This window comes from Mustela putorius, unplaced genomic scaffold (assembly GCF_011764305.1).
Source record: "Mustela putorius furo isolate JIRA1106 unplaced genomic scaffold, ASM1176430v1.1 tig00001584_pilon_pilon_pilon, whole genome shotgun sequence".
Lineage (NCBI taxonomy): Eukaryota > Metazoa > Chordata > Mammalia > Carnivora > Mustelidae > Mustela > Mustela putorius.
In genome coordinates this window covers 462,695-470,744 of record NW_025421806.1, presented here as the reverse complement: position 1 = coordinate 470,744, position 8,050 = coordinate 462,695, and positions in this window count along the sequence as shown.

Sequence of the window (8,050 nt, the reverse complement as noted above, 5' to 3'; positions counted from 1 at the left end):
CTCTCACCTCTCTCAAATAAATAAATAAATAGAATTTTTAAAAAATGGAATCTATGGTTGCACAACAATATATAACAGTATAATTAATACCTCGGGTGTCTGGGTAGCTCAGTTGGTTGAGGGTCTAACTCTTTATTTTGGCTCAGGTCACCATCTCCGCGTTCTGGAATTAAGCCCCACATTGGGCGCCACATATCAGGAGAGAGTCTCTCTCTCTCCCTCTTTCTTGGTTCCCCCTGCCTCTGCCCATTTGCATAGGTGTGCTCGCTCTCTGAAGTAAATGGATTGATCTTTTAAAAATATCTATACATAATTAATACCACAAAACTATACACTTATACATGGCTACAATGGTAAAACAAAGCAAAACTGAATGTAACTCCTTTCCCAGGTCTTTGCTCCTGGAGCTAGTAATAAGGTCATATTGGGAGAAACTCCTCACCCCTTCCTCCCCAACTGTGCAAAGGTCCTGAGTGTATTATGTTGTGATTCACGTGGTCTCTGCTGAGATATCCAGTTTGGGAGATGTCCAGTTTGGGAGACAACATCCAGGGTCCTGCCTTCCCAAGTTCACCCTGCACTTGTAGGGCATTGTTAGGGAGTGTTTGAGGGTCCCACCTGCTCACGCAAACACAGATCCCCTCTTCATTTGGGAGTACTCTCTGAATACTTTGCCCCCTTTCCTCAGCATAATCCCCTGAAGAAGTTTAGGCTTCCAGAAGGCTAGAATCATGAAGAAGTCTGAAGATGACTCAGCTTTGGGCCTGCGATGCTCACCCCAAGAGACAGGGAGAAAAAAGACCCAGCCTTCTGCCTGAGATAAGAAAGGGAACAATGTACTGGAACAAAACTCCATTAACATCTCAGTAAGTTATCCCTGCACCCCAATTCCTGCCTCAGGCCATCAGATCATCCCTTGGGGACAGAGATCAGACACACTAATACACACACACACACACCACCGACAAAGCAGAGGCACACATAATGTACAAGCAAAGACGCACAGATACAGAAATAACAAACCTGCCCAGGCCACAGGCGTGTGCACGAAAACACACCTCCATACAGAGTTATGCATGTCTTACCCTCACTACACACACACCACATATCCAGGAAATATACACAAAAGAGGTACACAGGTCTCCATGACACACATGCATGACAGTAAACCTGCTAACAAACTCACAACAGGCATGTGTTTTAAACCAAGGACTAAAGAAGTTAGTCTGAGATAAAGACACAGGTTGGTTTGCTAGAGATTGAAAGAGTATGTGTAGGTGGGGGACAGGCTGGTGGGAGAGACAACCAGGTAGTAATGGGGAAGGGAGAGATCCTAACACCCAGGGAACAGAGTGGTGGTTAGTTATATGGTATCAACCAATCACCTGGCCCTCATTTATGTATCTGTTAGTTTAATAGTTACCCATCTAGGTCCTCTGCTGGGCCCGGTGGGCACAGAGGGCTAAGCCCTGCTTTCTTGGCACCTATGCCCAGCCTGGGAGGGAGACCTACCCATGAGCAGCTGTAACCCAGAGTGGGGAGTACTGTGAGGGGAGAATGCCTATCCCGTCTCCAGGCAGCAGTGGAAGGTAGGCAAGGCCAGGGAGACTTGAATTGAATATTGAACAAGTGGGAGCTGGGGGGATGAAAGAGATGGATGGGAAGACCAAGAGAACAGCACATAGGATGGTGTATTAGTTTCCTGCAGCTGTTTTAATCAATTCCCATAAATTTAGTGGCTTTGAACAACATGGATTTATTCTCTTACAGTCAGGGTCAGAGGTCTGAAATCAGTTTCACTGAGCTTAAGTCAAGGTGTGGGCAGGGCCAGTTCCTCCTGGAGCTGTGAGAATCGATTGCCTTTTCATCTTCTAGGGGCTGCCTGTATTTGTTGGCTTGTAGACCCCTCCTCCATTTTCCAACATCCCTTTCCCTCATCCTATCACCTCATTTCTGACTCTAACTCCTACCTCTTTTCTATTGGGATGGTTGTGATTACATCGGGACCACCTGATAATCCAGGATAATCTTCCCATCTCAAGAGCCTTAACTTAATCACAGCTACACAATCCCTCTGCCACATGAGCGCACTCTCGGGTTCTGGCAATTAGGATGCGCAAGTATTTGGAGACCATTATTAAGCCCACCACATATTATTGCACACACTTCAAAACATCCCCTAATGGGAATCTTGTTGTCCCCAGATTGAAGATGAGGAATCTGAGGTTCAGAGAGGTTAAGTGATTTATCTAAAAACAAGAGAAATGGATAGATGGTCTTTAAAAAAAAAAAAATAGACTGAAAAAAGATACAGGCTTGTTATTTAAAAATTATACGACATACAAAAAAATACAAAGAAAAAGGCAACATCTCCCTGAAAGTCTCACCCCCAGAAACGGTCAGTATTAACACTTGGTGAGCATAACGCTTTGGGGTGGGGGGAAGGAAGTGAGGAGGAAGGTAATGTAAAAAGAGTTAGAGAAGTAGAAAAATTATACAAGAATGGGACATACTACAGAAGCTGTTTTTGTTGTGTGTTTTTTTTAAACACAACATACAAAATATACTTGAATTTAACTGAGGGAAAAGAAACACATGAAAATGAAAGAATGATGAACTGCAGCTAGGTATTTCTTCACCTCAAAAAATATTCACTCCTAAAAGACCCCTCTCAACAACAACAGTTCTGATTAAGAGGCTGGAGTAGGACTTGTATCATTATGTGTCAAGTTTTAGAAGCCATTAGTTGCTTGCAACTATGAAGGCAAATGCTGGGAGCACCTCTGCTCTCCTTCCCACCCCTTCTCTCCAGATCATGTTGCCAGTGTTGTTCTAACTTTATGAGTTTTTATTTACATTCTGTTCTGCAACTGAAATTCCCAGTTTAATCTTAAACTAGAGGGAATTGCCATTTACCAGAGGTCCTTTTACCAGGACTCTCCCTTCCTCAGCTCATTTTGACTAACTCTTGGCTGACTGAATTTTGTTACTGTGTAGTTTTGTTTGTTTTTTGTTTTTTCAGAAGAGCTCATGGGTTATCTATCCCCAGAGCAGTGACTGAGATCAGCCACTTTGTTGGTTATGCTTTGGGGTAATTCTTGTTTACCCTCACAACTTCATAGATAACTGCTTCCTCACTTTGGCTTGTGGCATGTTATGTTGGAGAGCATCTAAGATCAGACTGAATTTGTCCCCATATATGACTTGCTCTTTCTGCCTTGGTTCCTGAAGTATTCTTGTTTTATCTTCCAACTTTAGTGACTAAATCAGTCTATCTTTATGCCCATTATTCTGTATCTGCTATTCTGGCATAGGTTGTTCACTTTCCATCTGGATATTTGGTTTTTCCTTATTTTCAGGGGAAGTTTTATTCTATGTAATACCTTAAGTGTCTTTTTCTGTTCCATTTTTGGAACCTCAATGTTAGGGCAGCCAACAATCATGCTTATGGTAGCTTGCTTTTGTTCAATTAACTTCACTCTAGTTGCTTTAATATATTTACCTTTTCTCATCATATTTACTCTCAGGATCTCAAAGCCTTTCCTACAAATTTGATTTTCAGCCATACCTATTCTGTGTTGTTACTGCTAGTCTGTCGTATCTGCAATGGTATTGTTTGTGTCCTTTGCTATTTTTCCTTAGTTCTGAAATCTCCCTTTTCGTTTCATTCTGTCTTATCATCTTGTCTTTGAGTTCTTGTTTTCTGGATTTCATACTATTATTAAGGCCTTTGATAACAGGAAGAACTTGCCAGGATTCTTTTATGCCTTTGGTTGTTTTCTTCTAGATTGGGTTCTTCCTTTATTTTTTGCTTCCTGTCTTCCTTGTTCCTTTCCCTTTCCTCCCTCCTTCTCCCCCTCCGGTTTCCCTTTTTACTTCCTTCCTACCTACATTGTGGCTGTGATCCAAATGCCTAAGGGCCATTGCCATTAGCTTTCCACTTAAAACTCTCTAGCATGGCTCACAGTTAGCATACCTCTCTTCACTCTGGAGTGTAGGTCCTTGAGCCCCTTCCCATCTGGGCCAATTTATCTGCCCCTGGGAGCTGTGGTTTGAACTTGGATATTGCTTTCAAACTCACCCACCCCATTTCTGTGCCCTGGCGGTGGTTTGGCTGAGGCTTTCTGCTGACTTTGATGGGGCCCCGAGGAGCTCTCCTCGGGAGTCCCCCGAGGAGTCTCTCCTCTGCGGCCCTCATAGATACCTTTTTCCAGCTGGGAGGTGGGGCATATCCCATCCTGTAGACTTTGGCTTGTTTCCCCAGCCTTACCCCCATGCTCTGGAGGCTGCCAAGCCATGGCAGCTCTTCTCGCCTCTCCTGAGGTCTCACGGAGGAACACAGGGTCTTCTATTTACAAAGGCTTTCCCCAAGACTTTTCCTAAGACTACTTACTCACACAAAAATCCATTTTCCTCAGATTACAGGAGGTTAGTGCAAATGGCTAGTATTTTGACTCATCTTTTCTCAATGGTCCTTTTGGGCATGGGTTAGGAGACATACCACTCACTTGTTGCACCATTATCTTCTGTTACTTTCCTTGGCTATCACATTTTAAGGTTTATAAAAAGAATTTGCATGTTTGGTTGGACTTGAGTTTCTAGCAACATTTTTGTTTGGTTTGGGCTTTTTTCCTCTTGTTAGTTGGTGGGAGGGGTACGAGGGAGTAAAGTGATTATGTGATACCTTCACTTTGCCTCCTAACCCAGAGATCCCACCCTTGCCTTGTCCATATGTCTCCCTTCAGATCCCTCCTTTGGGGAAGAACCTAGCAGCCCCTAGTACTTTCAGATCCCTGGAATGAAACAGGGGGGCAGTGGACTAGTACAAAGTGGGTGTTCAGTCCATGGCAGAGGAGTGAGCAGGAGGCAGCATCAGAGGGACCTCCAGTGCTTCTCAAGACAGCATCCAGGCAGTGCACAGCACGAATCGAGGCAGGGAAGTAGGACAGACAGGAACGATGACTGGGGGATGGGGGGGTTGGGGTGGGCAGGGGTGATATCCAGCTGGAGGAATGCCAGCTGAAGGGGGCAGGAGGAGAGAAGAGAGTATGGCAGGCAGGCCCTAGGAATGCGTTCTGGTCTGGGGGCTGCACTGGGGTGTGACCAAAGCACTTAGACTCTTGGGGAATATTACAGAGAGCAACATTAGATACAAGTAGAAAAGCCTAGTTCCTGCCTCTTCTCATCTCAGCCTCTCCGGAGGAAGCGTCTCCGCCTTGTGTCCTTGTGTCCTGAGGGTGCTCTTGCTCCCTTCCCTACAGCCACAGGTAAGGCCTCAGCCACCACCACATGAGACGCCCTCTGCATCACAGGCTACACGCTAACATACCACAGATGTGCCCCTGGTCACCTAATCACACAAAACCACAACTCTGTGGTTGTATACCCTCACCACAAACTTGCAGGTGATGGCCCGTGACACACGATACTGAAGGTCTGAAGGTACACTTTGCGCTCAGCTCCGCACTGTTTGGCTCCCCTCTCTGGGGCCTTTGCCTTTGATTCTCCTGAGAGCTTTCTCTGCCCCCTGGTGGCCACTCCCCTAGCCACTGCTCTTCTGGAAGGATCCTAATTATCCACTCCCTTACAGGCCTGGTTCCTGGCCAAAGAAGCTTCTAGCCCTAAACAGCCTCTCCCCACAGACTGGCACTGTCAAACCAGGCCCCCTCAGATCCACGCGCCCTCAGATCGACTTTCCCATCAGTCCAGCACTGTTAGGCAAGGCCTTCTCAAATAGGTGACCAACAGTCTCAGTTTCCCTGAGACCGAGGGATTTCCCGAGACTTGATATATTCAGTGCTAGAACTGAGAGAGTCCTAGACAAACTAAGACTAGTTGGTGGTCCTGTTCTCAGACCTGTGTGCCTTCAGAGTGGTCTCTCCTCAGACAGGACTCTTTAGCAGCTCTCTTGATTAATCTACCCCCTCAGATTGGCCCTTCCAACAGAGATCTCTACAGCAGCATGTCCCAGACCAGCCTCCTCTCAGACTAATCCTGTCACACTGGCCCACTTACCTTCAGGTTAGCCCTTCCCCATTGGAGTACCCCTGTCAGAAAAGTTCTCCTCCAGCCTCTCCCAATGCTGGCTCCATCAGACTTGCCTCCTCAGATCTCCTTCCTCTCTGCCCTCCTCTGAGAAGGGAAGGGTGTGAGGATTACACCCAAAGATTTTCTCATCCTTTCCGTGTAAGATGAACTTCTCCGGAGTCCCAGTCTAGGGAGTTAATGAGCTTACCCACTGGCTCTGGGGAGTTCCAGGCCTAGAGGCTGCCCCAGAGGAATTCCTGCCTACTGTCTCCCAACAACCCTCCTCTCCTGGCTGGCTGCCGGAAGGCAGAGGTGGGGTGTGTCAACGATCAGATTAGCCCGCGGGACCCAGAGCAGGAATGAAGGGCAGGCAGGTGGCCGAGAGGGGGCAGCAGAAGCCAGGACAGTCCCCAGCTCAGGCCAAAGAGGCACAGTGGCCACAGGCCGGGGTCTGGACCAGGGCAGGAGCACAAAGAGGGAGGCAAAGAGAGAGAAGGGGCTGACAGAGTCAGGGAAGAGGAACAGAGACACAGAAATGGGGTGGAGATCCATGCAGAGCCAGAGAGACACAAAGAGACTGAGCTGGGGAAAGACACACAGAGACAGAGGAAGACAGAAAAGGCAAGAGTAAGAGACAGGGAGGAGACACAGAGAGACAGACAGGGTTGGAGACAGAGATAGGAGTTAGAGACATACACAGAGAAGGAGACAGGATAGAGATATAGAGAGAAATACAGGATAGGAACCAGGACAAAGACATGGTCGGAGATAGGAATGGGACAAACTGCTGGAAATGCGCAGTAAGAGGATGGGGGCAGCAACAAGTTAGCCTTGTAAGAATGGGGCATAGAGGCAGGTCCCCATCTCCAGTGCCCCTTGGGGGAGCAAAGAGAACTAGTGAGCTGAAAAGCTGAGCCAACATACACATTGGGCCTGGGATCCAAGCCACCCCGGCAGCCCCCCTCAGCAGTTTTGTGAGATCTGATTTAGCTTTAAGAATTGATGTCTATACTTACCCCAGCTCCCCAGAACCACCATGGGAAATAATGACATGGAGAGACAATACTTGGAGGCAGCAGCAGACAGCACTCTTTAAGACCAGCCCTCAAAGCGAGCAGCCTCTGTGAGGTTGAGGGTTAAGACTCTCAAAGAGGAACGACCACCTCCCAGCCCAGGCCTGTCAGAGGCAATGACACTGACCTCCAACCACCTTGGCACTTTGAACAAGGCTGGGTCTCTCTCTTGAGGTTGGGGGCAGGGAGATACCTCAGTCCTCTCTGTTGGCCTCTCAGGCACGAGCAGGCCCCCTTCCTTCTTTCCCCTCCCCAGACCCTACATAATTGCTTTCCCATGTTGCTAATAGAGGCCAGATTGCTGATGCCCAAGCCCTGGGTGGGCGGTGGGTGGGTCAGGGCTGACCAAGTCACTCAAGGCAGGAAGGCAGCACAGGCCGGAGACCTCTGAACTTTAGCTACACTACCATGAGGACAGGGAAGGGGTAGGCTCAGACCCACCCCAGGAATACAATGTCTTTCGCAAGAGTTGGTGGCCCCTACTCCCAGGAACCTGGAATACAGGTTCAGGCTCAAGCTACATCTCCCAGAAACCAGATAAACAGGCAAATTAGGGGTGCATGGCTCAGGGGTGGGTCCACAGCCACTTCTCAGTATGTCCATGCTGGGAGCCTCTTCCTGCAATTAGAGTCATGTATTCCCACAGCTGAGGCTACTCAGCCTGAAAAGCCACAGGCCCCTCTATCCTGACATCAGGCCTTTGTTTTCCACAAGATCTCCCACCTGGAACACACCATCTCCTCCTGTAGTGTCTGGCCTGGAAGAGAGCCAGCCACCTTCACTCTGAGCCCCTTCCCCAGCTCCAAGCCCTATCCAGGGGTAACTCGTCAGTGTGTGAGGCAACACGGATCCCTCCTCCTGGGAGCATGATCCCATGCAGGCCTATGAGACCAGCAAGCAAAGTCCATTTTCTGACCCTGGTCTGAAGTAAAGGGTTTTACTTGGGGGGT